The sequence below is a fragment of the Chiloscyllium plagiosum genome, unplaced genomic scaffold, assembly GCF_037043375.1.
Source record: "Chiloscyllium plagiosum isolate Xiang-an unplaced genomic scaffold, Cpla_swu_hap1 HiC_scaffold_6, whole genome shotgun sequence".
Lineage (NCBI taxonomy): Eukaryota > Metazoa > Chordata > Chondrichthyes > Orectolobiformes > Hemiscylliidae > Chiloscyllium > Chiloscyllium plagiosum.
Window position 1 is genome coordinate 11,698,309 of NW_028270144.1, and position 13,516 is coordinate 11,711,824.

The window sequence follows — 13,516 nt, forward strand, 5'->3', positions numbered from 1 at the left end:
CCCATAGTAACATGGTAAACTGTGGGTAATAGATGCTGGCCGTGCACATCTTGTGAATGAACATTTAAAAATAAACTTAAAACTAAATGTAATACCAGCTAGCTTCAAATTAAATACACTTAGTGTGTGCACTGAGGATTTATACTTGTCATTTTAGCTGCCTGAATTAACAAATGTGGTGTTCCAATACCTTTCTTCTGATAATCTTTTAGACATTTTGTATTACTTTTTAAGTTCTGCCCAATCATCTGACCTGCTACTCTGCATTTTACATTAGTTTTCACCCCTTGATAACTTTTCCCAAGTTCTTTATTAGTCAGGGATGTTAGGCTGTATCCAACCCTGAGTATTTTTCATTATAGTCAGAGCATATTTATTCTGAATATTCTACAATATCCTCATTAAGGTTTGCTCAGCACCTCTTACAATCTCCTAGCTTCATTTGCCAGTGTACTTTGGCTTGCTCAGGTTTCATGTTCCCATGGTTTCTATTATTTAATTTTAAAATACTAGCCTCAGACACACACCTCTCCCTTTTAAATTGAATGTAAAATTCATTTGTTTTATGGTTAAGCACCTCATTATTGATTCAGATTGTTTCCCCAATATTGCTCTACGTTTGAGAGAAATTGAATGGTAAAGTCTCAGGAAGCAAGTTCATTATATAACAACACAGATGGTATTGGATAAAGATGCCATCAAGACTGAATCTCTATTCTTAACCCCCGGACCAAGAGAGTCACTGCCAGTCCCCTAATGGGTAAACCTGTTAGAAATGGAATCCTTATACAGAAGTGGCACAGAAACAAAGTCTTATGTATTATCTTAGATCACATTATATTCAACCATTTAGATACTCCGGCACAGTCGCTACGTTGCTAATGTGGGTACATGAAGGATGAGAGACCATATATATTCATTGAAATATATCCCAGAGTTAAAAGTAGAGACCTACTTCTTGAAGAGTTCATTCCCTACTGCAAGGCTCATCCTTACCTTTTTTGCCCCAGGGCAGCCACTTGCCACTTGCCAACATTGAAACTCTCCACAGGACACAGACTGCCTGATTTGGAAGGGTGGGGAGTCACTTATGGATAGGCTACCAGACCTGACCAGATATAAACTATCTCCCACATGGTGCAGTGTCCCATCCCCTGCTGTTAAAATGCCAACACCAGATTGAAGATATCTCTAATTGGCTAGTTATAGAGCTCCATTAGCTTCTTGATCAGAAGACCATATGCCACCATCCCCCCATTGACAATTGGAAGGTACCTGCACCCTCCCTTCCTTTGCTTTGTCTCTCTTCTCTCAATTGATTGGTTTGAAATGATGCACCATTCCAGGAAGATATTGCATAATGTATGGAATGCTGGGTTGTAATTTTTACAGGAGAAAGTGAGGTCTGCAGATGCTGGAGATCAGAGCCGGAGATGTGTTGCTGGAAAAGCGCAGCAGGTCAGGCAGCATCCAGGGAACAGGAGAATCGACGTTTCGGGCATAAGAAGGGCTTATGCCCGAAACGTCGATTCTCCTGTTCCTTGGATGCTGCCTGACCTGCTGCGCTTTTCCAGCAACACATCTCCGGCTGTAATTTTTACAGAACTGCAAACAATCCAGTGCACCATAACAAAATGAATTATTAACTTAGCAATGAAGAAAACAAAAAAAAACCCAGAAAACTTTACAAATACATACTTCACATGAAAGTATTCAATCATCTTCAGCTCTTACTGACAACGAACCAAAGTTCTCAGTGTTTGAAATTGGGTCAGCATGTTCAGTGTTCAAGGTACATCATGCTGGGATGACAAATTGTGTGAATAGGAGGAAATTGAAAATAGTTTGATTCTGAAAGTGGCTGGTGCTGTAAATACAGCTCAAAAGCTTCAGTTAGCACTGAGTTAACAGTATCATCATTGACCTAAAAGCAAGCACCACACACAGATCTACTGAGTCGTGAGGCGTGGATTTCACTTTCTGAATGTTAAGTTTATCTGCCATTAACTACTGGATTTATATGGCATTCAGCAATAATGGTGTCACTAAACAGGCTAAGCTGCCATTTATATTGTTGAATTCAGACAGCAAACCAGGAAGCATAAATTTTCTTTTTAGCTCACTTTTTATAAAAGTTCACTGAAAACAAAGTAAAGACTGGAATACATATTGAAGTATGATGTGATGTTATTTGCTTTGGTAGCAAAAATAGGAAGGCAGATTATCAGAATGGTGATAGATTGGAAAAGGGAGAGGTGTAACAAGACCTGGGTATCCATGTACCTGTCACTGAAACTAAGCATACAAGTACAATAGGCGATGGAAACAGCAAATGTATGTCTTGTTTTTATTGTGAGAAGATTCAGATAGTTTGCTGCAATTGTAATGTGTCTTAGGCATATCAAACCTGGAGTATTTTGTGTAATTTTGATCTCATATTCTGAAGATGGATGTTCTGGCTATGGAGGGAGTGCAGTGAAGGTGTTCCAGACTGATTTCTGAAATGGGAGGACTGATGTATGAAGAGAGACTGGATTTGTTAGGACGATTTTCACTGAAGTTTTGAAGAATGGAGTGGGACTTTCACAGAAACCTAAAAGTTTTTAACATGACCAGATGGGAAAAATGCAGGAAGGATGCCCCGAAGACCTGGAGTACAGAACCAAGGGTCTAAGGATATAGTGTACACCATTTCAGACTGAGATGAGGAGAAGTCTCTTTACCTGGAGAGTGGTGACCCTGTGGAATTCTCTGCCACAGAATATCAGTTAGGGTCAAATCATTGAAAGTTTTCGAGATGATACTAAATATAGTTCTTAGGGTTAAAGGAATCAAAGGGTATAGGGGAGAAAGTGGGTAAAAGGGCACTGGATGATCAGCCATGATAATATTGAATGATAGTGCAGGCTCGAAGGGCTGAATAGCCTACTTTTAGTCCATTTTTAAAAAAACATTTGTGGGATGTGGGCGTCACTGGCTGACCAGCATTTATTTCCCATCTCTAGTTGCCCTTGAGAAGATGGTGGTGAGCTGCCTTCTTGAACCGCAACAGTCCACCCGCTATGTTTCTATATGCACGTGATTGTTCACAGAACAGCTCTAAAACTGTATTATATTAAAATCTTTGACATTTTCAACATGAATTGGAGAACTTCAAATTCCATAAATAAGTTTAGATTTTTCAGAGCCAGAAAGGAGTTTATCAATCATCATAACTTAGTACACTATTAAAAATATGGACTTGTGTCAATTCTTTGACAACAGTAAGCCTAAAATATTAGTACTCATAATTCTGGCCTCTTGAGCACTTTTTTTTTGCATCAGCATTGACTGGCATGGGGAAATTGAGAGGCATGAGAGGGTTATAGGTGGCATTGTAGGTATAGGGAAATACAATGGGATTGACAGGGTATAGAGTGGCAAGGGACCTAGGTGGTGGGATGAAGGGAGAGGCAGGCAGAGTTGAAGGGGCATCTGGATGATGCTGAGAGCTAGTCTGCTACCTTTGAGAATCAGAGTGAGCCTTCTAACCTGCCTCTCCTCACCTCGGTACCTTGACAACACCAGGTGAGGAAGTGAAAATGTGTTGCTGGAAAAGCGCAGCAGGTCAGGCAGCATCCAGAGAACAGGAGAATCGACGTTTCGGGCATAAGCCCTTCTTCAGGCTTATGCCCGAAACGTCGATTCTCCTGTTCCCTGGATGCTGCCTGACCTGCTGCGCTTTTTCAGCAACACATTTTCAGCTCTGATCTCCAGCATCTGTAGTCCTCACTTTCTCCTCCAGGTGAGGAAGTGTCAATCAACCACCCACTTTTCCACCTCCACAGCCATCGGCAACAAAAATATAATTTTTTTATATAAGCATAAAACTATAGCTCTTTCCAATTAAATTGTAGTTAAACTATAGCAGCACGGAATCATAACACGGTTTTCTTGGGGAAGTAAAAAGCAATTTTGAATACGATGAGCAGTTTTCATCAGTTGATCACGAAAAAAAGTTATTTCATTAGAGATAGTTCAGAGAAAATTTATTAGGGCTTTTCCCTGGTGTGGAGGGATTGTCTTATGAACACAGGTTGGAATTCTGCTCAGTGGAGTTTAGAAGAATTAGCGGTGATCTCATTGAAACATATCGGAATCTTAAGCAGCTTGACAGGGTAGATGCAGCGAGGATGTTTTCTCCTCATGGGAGAGCCTTGGACCAGAGGCACAGTCTCAGAATACATTGTGCCATTTTAAAATTTAGATGAGGAGGAATTTCTTCTTTCAGAGGGTGGAGTCTCGTTGATATTCCTTAGCACAGAAAGTTGTGGGGGCAGAGTGGTTGTGCATGTTTAAGGCTGAGATAAATAAATTCTTGAACAATTGAGAAAATCAAGGATTATGGGGAAAGTGCAGGTAAGTGGATATGAGAAATGTCAGATCAACCATGATCCTATTGAATGGCAGAGCACATTCGAAGAGCCAAATGGCCTACTCCTGTTCCTATTTCTTATAGCCTTATAACTCTTTCTATCACATATTAGTTGAGGTATTAAATGCCGCAAGAAACCTGAAGTGGTCACCTGGGAAAATATCACCTTCAAAGAGTAATGCTGATGGTTCATTGTCATTAAAAGTGCAAAATCTTAGCCTACATGTTTTTGTTTGAATTACAGCTGGTTCTGGTATTGATTGTAGCTTTGTTGCTAAAATGAGGATATGTGTTTCTTTTTAAAACAAACCGAGGGACTCCATAAATGGCGACACAAAATTCCATGCAGATAATTTGATTCCAAAGGAAATAATGATTGAAGATCTAAATTAACCTACCAATGCACTCGCACCAATTTACATGAACACACAAAGTCACAAAGTTCAGTGAAATCCAAGGCTTTGTACTACATTGGCTTCTAATTAATTTGCATTTACAAACATGTAACACAATGGGAAAAAAACAGTCAACAGAAAATCAAACTGACACAAATTACACAGACTGAGTTCAAATATAATGTCATCTTGAGACTGTGTCATTGAGCATGATGTATTAGAGAAAAGAGAAGCAATACATATTTGTAATTATTTTTACTACACTTTCTGTCAAAAGTAATTTCTAAACTGAAGAAACCACTGGGAGATCCCCAGAAATGATCCAATAAGTATCACTGTCTCCCCACTTTTTTTGTTGTTGTTGAGATATATTTGATAAATGCAACCTGCAGAACATGTGAAGACTCAATATTACTTTGATTTTTTAAATGCTTAATTTCAAACCCTGCTCAAGAAACTTCGTGTAGCTTTCATTTCTATCCATTGATATAAAGACTTCAATAAAAATTCATTGGAATACTGAATGAAATGTGTGAGCAGAACACAAAGTTAATTCATCGATATTTATATGACTGGGATTTTATGCTCTCTTAAATGAGCAATTAACTAAACATTTACAAATAGACAAGCTCTGGTTCGATTATACTACGGTAAGGGGATTGTGCCAGTTCTGACTGTAAAGCAAAAAAGAGGCATTCACATGTTGAAAGGAGGGAGGAAAAAGCCACATAACTGAAAGATCATGCCAAAGATCTGAACTATGAGGAAAAACTGTGGGGATTTGACTTTTTCAGCTTTGAAAGGATGCAACTCAGTGGGAACTAATAGGGCAGAAATGATTGTACATGTTAAGGAAAAGACTTATCCAGAAAACCTTAAAATGATACTAGTTCAGAGTAACTCAACCTCACAATTGGCAATCTTAAGACCAATAGAGAAGTAGTTATTCACAATAAAAGTGTAAAACCTTTGGGAAAGGCTCAATCAAGAGATGCAAAGATGCATATCCTGGAATGACACCAGAACCACTCAGACTCAGCAATGCTGGAAGTGTAGGATTGTTCTGCAAGAGTGTCAGAAGATGAGTCAAATTATCTATGTGTACATTTGTGACCCTCATGACACATGTTTGCATGTGACACAAAATTAGAGTACAAAAATCTGTTATTTATTCACAAATTTTGTTTCTGAATTTGTTCCACGGGTTATGATTCATCGACCAGTTCATGAACCACCTTCTTAGATCAATTGTGGCATTAATTGTATTACACATGCTTTCAAATTATGTGGCTGCTGCTAAAAATGTTTCCCATTGTATCTCATTTAAATTGTTAAGCTGTCAGCGAGATCAAAGTGTCCTTTGCATGTTGATTGCTGTGGTTTTGAAGACAAATGTGAATGCAGTGACACAGGGAAACTGAATTACTCTAAATGTAATAGTTCCAACAACAGAACAATTCAACTTTCTACAATAATGGGAGCATTTGCAATCTTTTCATTGACTAGTGAAAGGCTGAGACAGCAAAACCTGACTGTAAGCAAAATTCACTTGGCAGCACATTATGGAGGGGTGAAATTATACACAAATGCATGCAGTTAGAGCACCTAAATAAATGCATTGTTCAACGTGCCATTGAGCCAGACAGACCAGAAAGGTAATAGAGTGAATCGATTTTAAATGTGCTGATTTCATCTTGAATCAGAATCATTATTGACTTCAATCTCCTGCGTTGATGGGGAAGTTTCGGGAGGCAACTGTTAACTATTGAGTATATTCAAGACTGAGATAGATAGGTTCTTGAGTACCAAGGGTTACCATGATGGACAACACTATTGAACAAACTGACCAATTTGTCTATACTTACAGATAAAAGATGCAAGGAGGTCTAGGTTCAAGACCAACCTGCCCCAGAGGTATGTCATCATATTTCTCAACTGGCAGATGAAAGTAATAACAAATAATAATGATGCTTAGACCAAAGCAATGTGGATTGCAATTTCAATGAGGATAATTCATTCAAAAATCGACCAACGCGCAGAAAAGTTGAAGGAGATTACATTCAGTGCAAATTGAGTTTCCATAACCTTTTGTACTTGTTCAAGGAACATTGAGCTGGAAGTCAGTTTCAGACCATAATATGAGCTAAGCCACCCGATTAGAATAATTATCATGCCATGTTTTCATTAATTGTGCCTTTTGGCTGACATTTGAGGAAGCTTGCAAAAATCCAGCTTTTTAGATAAAAGTGCACTAGTTAAAAAGTTTTATGTTTTTCTAAACAAGAGGAAACTGATTGTAGCAAAGTTGAAAATGCTTCTGTATAAGTTTAAAAATTTATTTTCCGTTATTTATAATGAATTAGCCACAGATGGTGATCAATATCAGAAATGTTTATTTTTTTCTGCCAAATTATTTTAAGCTATTTCATAAAATTAGACAATGTTAGCCTTCTTGAACAGATTAAGAAATATTTTATGCATTTCCAATTTAAAAATATTAAAATGCTGCCTTATTACAGTGGTTCATGATTGGCTTTACATTTGGTTATATGTAAATAAATGTATTAGAATATTGAGCAAAATATTAAGTTCTGTAAATGAACACTATTTTAAACATAATCTGCACCTTGATCATTAAATGTGCCCAAAGAATAAACAAATATCTGATGTTACTTGGCACCCTCAAAGCTCTATTCCAACAGAAGCCAATATTCACAGGAGAAGATCAGAGTTGGTAGATTTTGAGTTATTGAAGCAAGGCATTCCAAAGCCACCATTAGTTCTAACATATTATTCTGTGAATTGGTAACAATTCTTATGCCTACTATTGCACTTGTGGAGAGGAATTTCCACTTTGTAGTGGCCTACAAGGTGGGAGACGGTTGCACAGAATTGGGGGTGGGGGTGGTGGTGGGGTTGTTATTAGCCATATAGGGCTCCATCCTGCCATTGTTAGTATTCTACCAGCTGTGGGCTGGCACAATGCCATGTGGTGAGACTGCCCAATAAAAGCTTGCAGCATCCTTTCAGGCTCAGGGGCAAGATACTCTTGTTTGGACACAGCATAAGCCTTGGTCAAAGGGTGCCTTCAGTGACAAGGGTTGTTTAATTAGAACTCCTCTCACTCAACAATGAATCCCTTGATCCCACTGAGTGGCAACTGTCTGAGCCCAAATGAGCCTTCCATGTTTACCTCCATTCCAGAGCTCCCTCCATTGTTGCAGTATCAACAGTGGCCACCATTTCTGGTGGGGCTACGGGGACCAAAAAGCTGTAAGCTTTCACAGTGGTTGCCAGTGGAATATCCATCCTTAAGGATGCTGAAACTGAAATTTTAGGATCAGAAAATGTAAAGAAAATAAACTTCATTATGTTTCGTGTGCCACTTCAGTCATTCACATTCTATTATGGCTTCGTAAGTTTCAAAGATAAATCAAGTTCAAAATTCAGGCACTGTAACATCATTACTCTAATAAACAGAACAATTTCAGCATTTTGTTAGGGAAGCAGAACTGGCTCCCTCTGCCACACTAACTTAATACCAATGATGATACGTTGTGACAGTCTTTGCTTCACGTGTTCAGGTTTTTTAGCAAACTAATATTAGACAAGTTCACTGCTCTATTCATTCTTGTAATTAAGGCAAATTTCAAACAAAATAACTGTCAAGATTAGCTAGAGGTGTTTGAATAAATAAGTCCCTTATTTTACAATTGTCTTAATTTTAACATGACAGCAGTTGTTTGACGTCAGTCACAAAATTCAGGAACGGGAAATAAACTTCTTGTTGCCATTCAGCATTAATGAGGAGAGAGTTGATTTGGGTGTCAGTTGATCACCTACATGCAAAAGTGAACATCTATTTTGAGTGTTGGAGATCATTAGAAGGGCTTTACGGTGTTTGATGGCCGCAAAATGCAACAAAAGTGGAAGGAAACTAGATGATGAGTATGTCTCCTTTCTTGTACTACTCCATGTTTACAGCTCTTCAGAAGAGATGAGCAGAATTGACAGTGACATTTGTCTGAAACAGCTGCACTTGCTTGTTTGGGGCCTATTAATGCCTCATTAATGCGTTTCCACAGAAGGCGGTCACAGTTTGTGCTGGAGGGAAGTTAAAATGACTAGGTGGTAATTAGGTCACTCACTCAGTTGGAGTTAATTCTGTGAGAGAGCAGTGAAACTATTTGGCAATCTCTGGTTCAAAGTAGACTTTGCTGCGACTGTCACATTAACTGTTTCAGCATTGTCCATCCTTGGCACAGAGCTATTAGGAAGAATGGGCAGCAAGAAAAGTTCCAGTTGTTCCAATGGCTAATTGGGCTGCTCACTTCCACTTTAAAAAGTGCACAGTAATCACTGAAAGAAATGTGCTGCTCAGCAAGCACATTGTATTCTTCCACATGGGAAATCAAAATTCTCTCAGTCTGGATCTTAAACAAGATTTACAAGTAGTAATGAGCGTATGTGTACTATCCAAAAGATGGAAGCATCGCCCTGAGGGATAATAATAAAATGGATTATGAGTCAAAATCAAGAATACTCGGACGGTGAGAATGTGGGTTTTTAAGAAGGCTTCAATGGAGATCGTGAGAAGCTGGAATGTTTCAGGGAATGAGTTTCAGAGCACATCCCCTGATGAAGGCACATTCAACAATAATGTGGGGTAGGTTGCAGAATACATTAGAGATCAGAACCAAGAATGAAGATTTTTAAAAAAGTGGGGGGGGCTGGAATGGGGGGCAGTCATGGCGATGTGAATAGAAGAGCCGTGATTGTTATTTGACTACTTAGAGGCTATTTAGCCCTTGATAGGCCTGATTTATGTATCATTGTAAACTGTTCCCAGCTGACTAGGTTACAATCCCAAGACTAAAAAAATCCTATGGAGAGGAATTATTCTTTGAGAAAATGGTATTTCCAATCACTACCATTAAAATATGCAAAAAGAAAATCATTCCGATTGAGGTCTCAGCTTCTAAAGGTCAACAATCATTCTAAAGGGGAAAAAGATCCTCTCTGCTGATGCCTGTTGAGAATCAGGATAGAGAGGAAAGAGTGAGAATACGATAGCTAAATGCTGCTGATTCACCTTATTAATACTTGTAACAATATCATTAAATCAAGTTTGAGGATGTTGTGTTTAGTATATTCAACAAAATTGTAAATGAGTAGCTTTAGAATTTCCACTCAATGGCATTATAGTGATAAAACTCAAGAATAGCATCATGGAAAGTTATTGGATTATTCAGGTGGGGTAGACTTATATACTCAAGCAAACCCATCTCCTGAAGATGTTGAAAACAACAAATGACTGGTGCTTTTTTTTGTGCGGAATTCTCAAAATCCAAGATCTTTAGCACAGACATTCACTCATAAATAGCAGACACCTTGGAAGGGAGGACAATACGAAATTATTGCTGAAATTGTCAACATACTGAAATGAACAGATAACAAACATGGGAGTACAAAATATTCTGTCCTTATCAACTACATTCATACCCTGTGAGTAATCTTGTCTGTCAATTCTCTCGAGAATGTTAAAAGTGGAAAGGTAATTTAATGAATAATATGTTACTTGTGCTTTAGGAGTGCAAAATATTGAAAACATGAAAACTCAAAATGCTGGAAAGATTTGGCAGCCCATCATCTCTCTAGTATCAATATAGCGGGTCGGTGGCAGTCTGAGAAAATGAGAAGTGAGTAATTTTAAGAATAAGCGAAAGATGCAAAGTGTGGACAAAAATAAAGGGAAGGACCAGAGAGGGCAAGAGGAATTAAATCAAGTTTGTTTCCCTCCCCCCTCCCCCCACCTGCTCTCCACCCACCACCCCCCCACCCCCTCCGCCCCCCACCCCCTCACCCCCTCTGCCCCCCACCACCCCAGGACCTTTTGTAGTGTTTTGAAAGTTGAATTATGCATTTTGACCACTTTAAATTATGACACACAAAACCCAGCAGCGGGAGAATGGATAAGACAACAAAAATATATTATTTGGAATTTTCCTATCTTTGGTCTGCAGGCATATTTGGTGAGAGAAGTTGAGAAGTTATGTTTAGAATTCAAGTAAAAGGATCAAAATCTCAATGTAGATAAAAGCTTGTAATTCTCACCTCAAGCTTTAAAAGTTGCCTTTAGGATCTCACCATTAAGTGCTGACTTCCTTATTTCCATGCATTTGCATCATATTAAAGCCCCAACTCATCTGATTTACACATCACTTCCAATTCTCCTGTCCTTTCCCAAGAAACTTGACAGTACAAATTACTACATGTATGTTGGTAAACATGCTTTGTGACTGTAGTTCACTCAGTGCTTGATCCAACCTTCATGATAGTTCCTCACAATATTGTAACTCAAAGACCACCAGCCTCCTTGACATTTGGTCCATACAGGTCATCAGAGACAAGCCAACAGCTTACTTTCAGCCATTCAATGCTTTATTTTGGAACTCAGGGATACATGTGACTTGTACATTTCTGCAGGTACCTCCTCAGAATGTGTCTTATAGCTTTATGATGACTCATTTCACACACAACTGCTAGTCTCTGTCTCAGTTACATTAACTGGGTTTTGAGAAAGCATCAATTTCAACATCAGCCGATAGCTGGCCAATTCTGTGGCTTTCATTGCTTTTTAGTATAGAAAGAGAGAGAGGGAGGGAGAGAGAGAGAGAGAGGAAGAGGGGGAGAGAGAGAGAGAGAGAGAGATAAAGGTGTCTTGTTATGCTGAGGAGAACTGAACTGTGGGACTTTGTTTGAAAGAAATGGCTGGAAGAATAGTTGATGTTGAATCATGAGCAGGAGGATTGTGACATTGACCCCAACAAGTGAGTGGGAAGTGCAGAGGGCAGGAAGAGTCAGTAGTTTAGGAGAATGAGGTGGGCCAGAGCTGTTGGATGGACATAACACATTTTAATAGTGAGAGTTTGAGTCCATGAGCCATGATCAGAGGCATGTGAAGTAACAGAGAGTAAATAAGTAGTGGCTGTATTAAAAGTGAGTGTGGGGCAGCAGAGATAAGATACATTGCAATGTGCAGGAGACCATTAACCTTCCTCCTATACCACTAGGCATCTTCCTTTACCTGGGACACAGCATTAGCCAGGAGTCAAATTTGGCTGCAGGCTGGCTGAGTGGAGTGGTGTGGCCTCATGTAGTGATCAGATTGATAAAGGAATGCCGTTCTCTCCACAATCACAACCTCTAACACCTTCAGCTCCTCGCCCATGAAGTGGGAAGTGAGCTTTCCTTTCCTCTGAGCCATGTCCTTGCTGATAATGATCAAGCATTATCTTGTGAAGTAATTTAGTTGTTTGCAGCATCAGGAGTGATGTCTAACTGGGCATCGAGTGTGCTGGCACTGATGTGAAAACTGGAAGGTCAGCAGTGGTTAGCACCTCACCTCCCTGGCTGTGCAATTCTCTGTGAAAGGTGCCCAAGAGGTGGCACAGTGGCTCAGTGGTTGGCACTGTTGCCTCACAGCACCAGGGTCCTAGGTTTGATTCCAGCCTTGATCGACTGTCTGTGTGGAGTTTGCACATTCTCCCTGTGTCTGCGTGGGTTTCCTCTGGGTGCTCTGGTTTCCTCCCACACTCCAAAGATGTGCAGGTTAGGTGAATTGGCCATGCTAAATTGTCCATAGTGTTAGGTGCATTAGTCAGAGGGAAATGGATCTGGGTGGGTTACTCTTCGGAGGGTCAGTGTGGACTGGTTGGGCCGAATGGCCTGTAGGGAATCTAATCTAAAAAAAAGAGTCTATTGCTTAATTAATGAGGTGATGGGTAGAAGATTGGGTTAGGAAAATTGTTCCAAGCCACAACTGACTAGCCACTATGAATTACACGCACTAAAACATTAAGTTCTAAAGGGCAGTTTCACCACCCCCGATCTTTTAATATCATGTATCATTCTGATTCCAAATGGTTCACCTAAAATCTCTCTATTTCTTCTCAAGCACTTCGCAAAGGCGATGAAAATGATAAACCCTGGAAACATTGATCTCACATTTGAAGCTGTTGGAAGGTACTTGTCTAGACTCTGTAAATGGAAGAAAGTGAGCACTGCAGATGCTGGTGATCAGAGTCGAAGAGTGTGGAATTCCTGATGAGCTTATGCTCGAAACATCGATTCTCCTGCTCCTCGGATGCTGCCTGACTGGCTGTGCTTTTGAGCACCACACTTTTCGCCTCGAGAGTCTGTAAATGGCAGTAACATTTAAGCTGCATTTGACACACTTCATCTTGGGTTTATCAACAGGAATGTCTGCATATTGTATACAGACACTGATCCCCAAAATAATCATCCAATAAAAAAAAACCCTCACAATTATAGAGCAGCTTTTCTTTGAAATATATAAACTCTTAAATCCTGGATCACACAATGCACTTTTGATCAATACAAACTACTGTCTATATCCAATCTATCACCTTTTCAACGCACATTCAGAGCTGTCCTCTATTCCCACACCTTGGCAAAAGTGACTGTGATGCTTTGAAGGTGGCACACTCCAAATTCAACTCTGTTTAATATTGTTCATTACTCATGTGTTAGAAAATGATCTAAAGAGCAACAACAGAAATCTCACACTCAGAGTTGTGACTTATCCAGACAATGCTTCACTCTAGTTACTGATTGCTTACCCACAGCAGGAAGCATTTATGACTGCTACACAATGTGAAACATGAGGGAAACTCTACCATTTTAC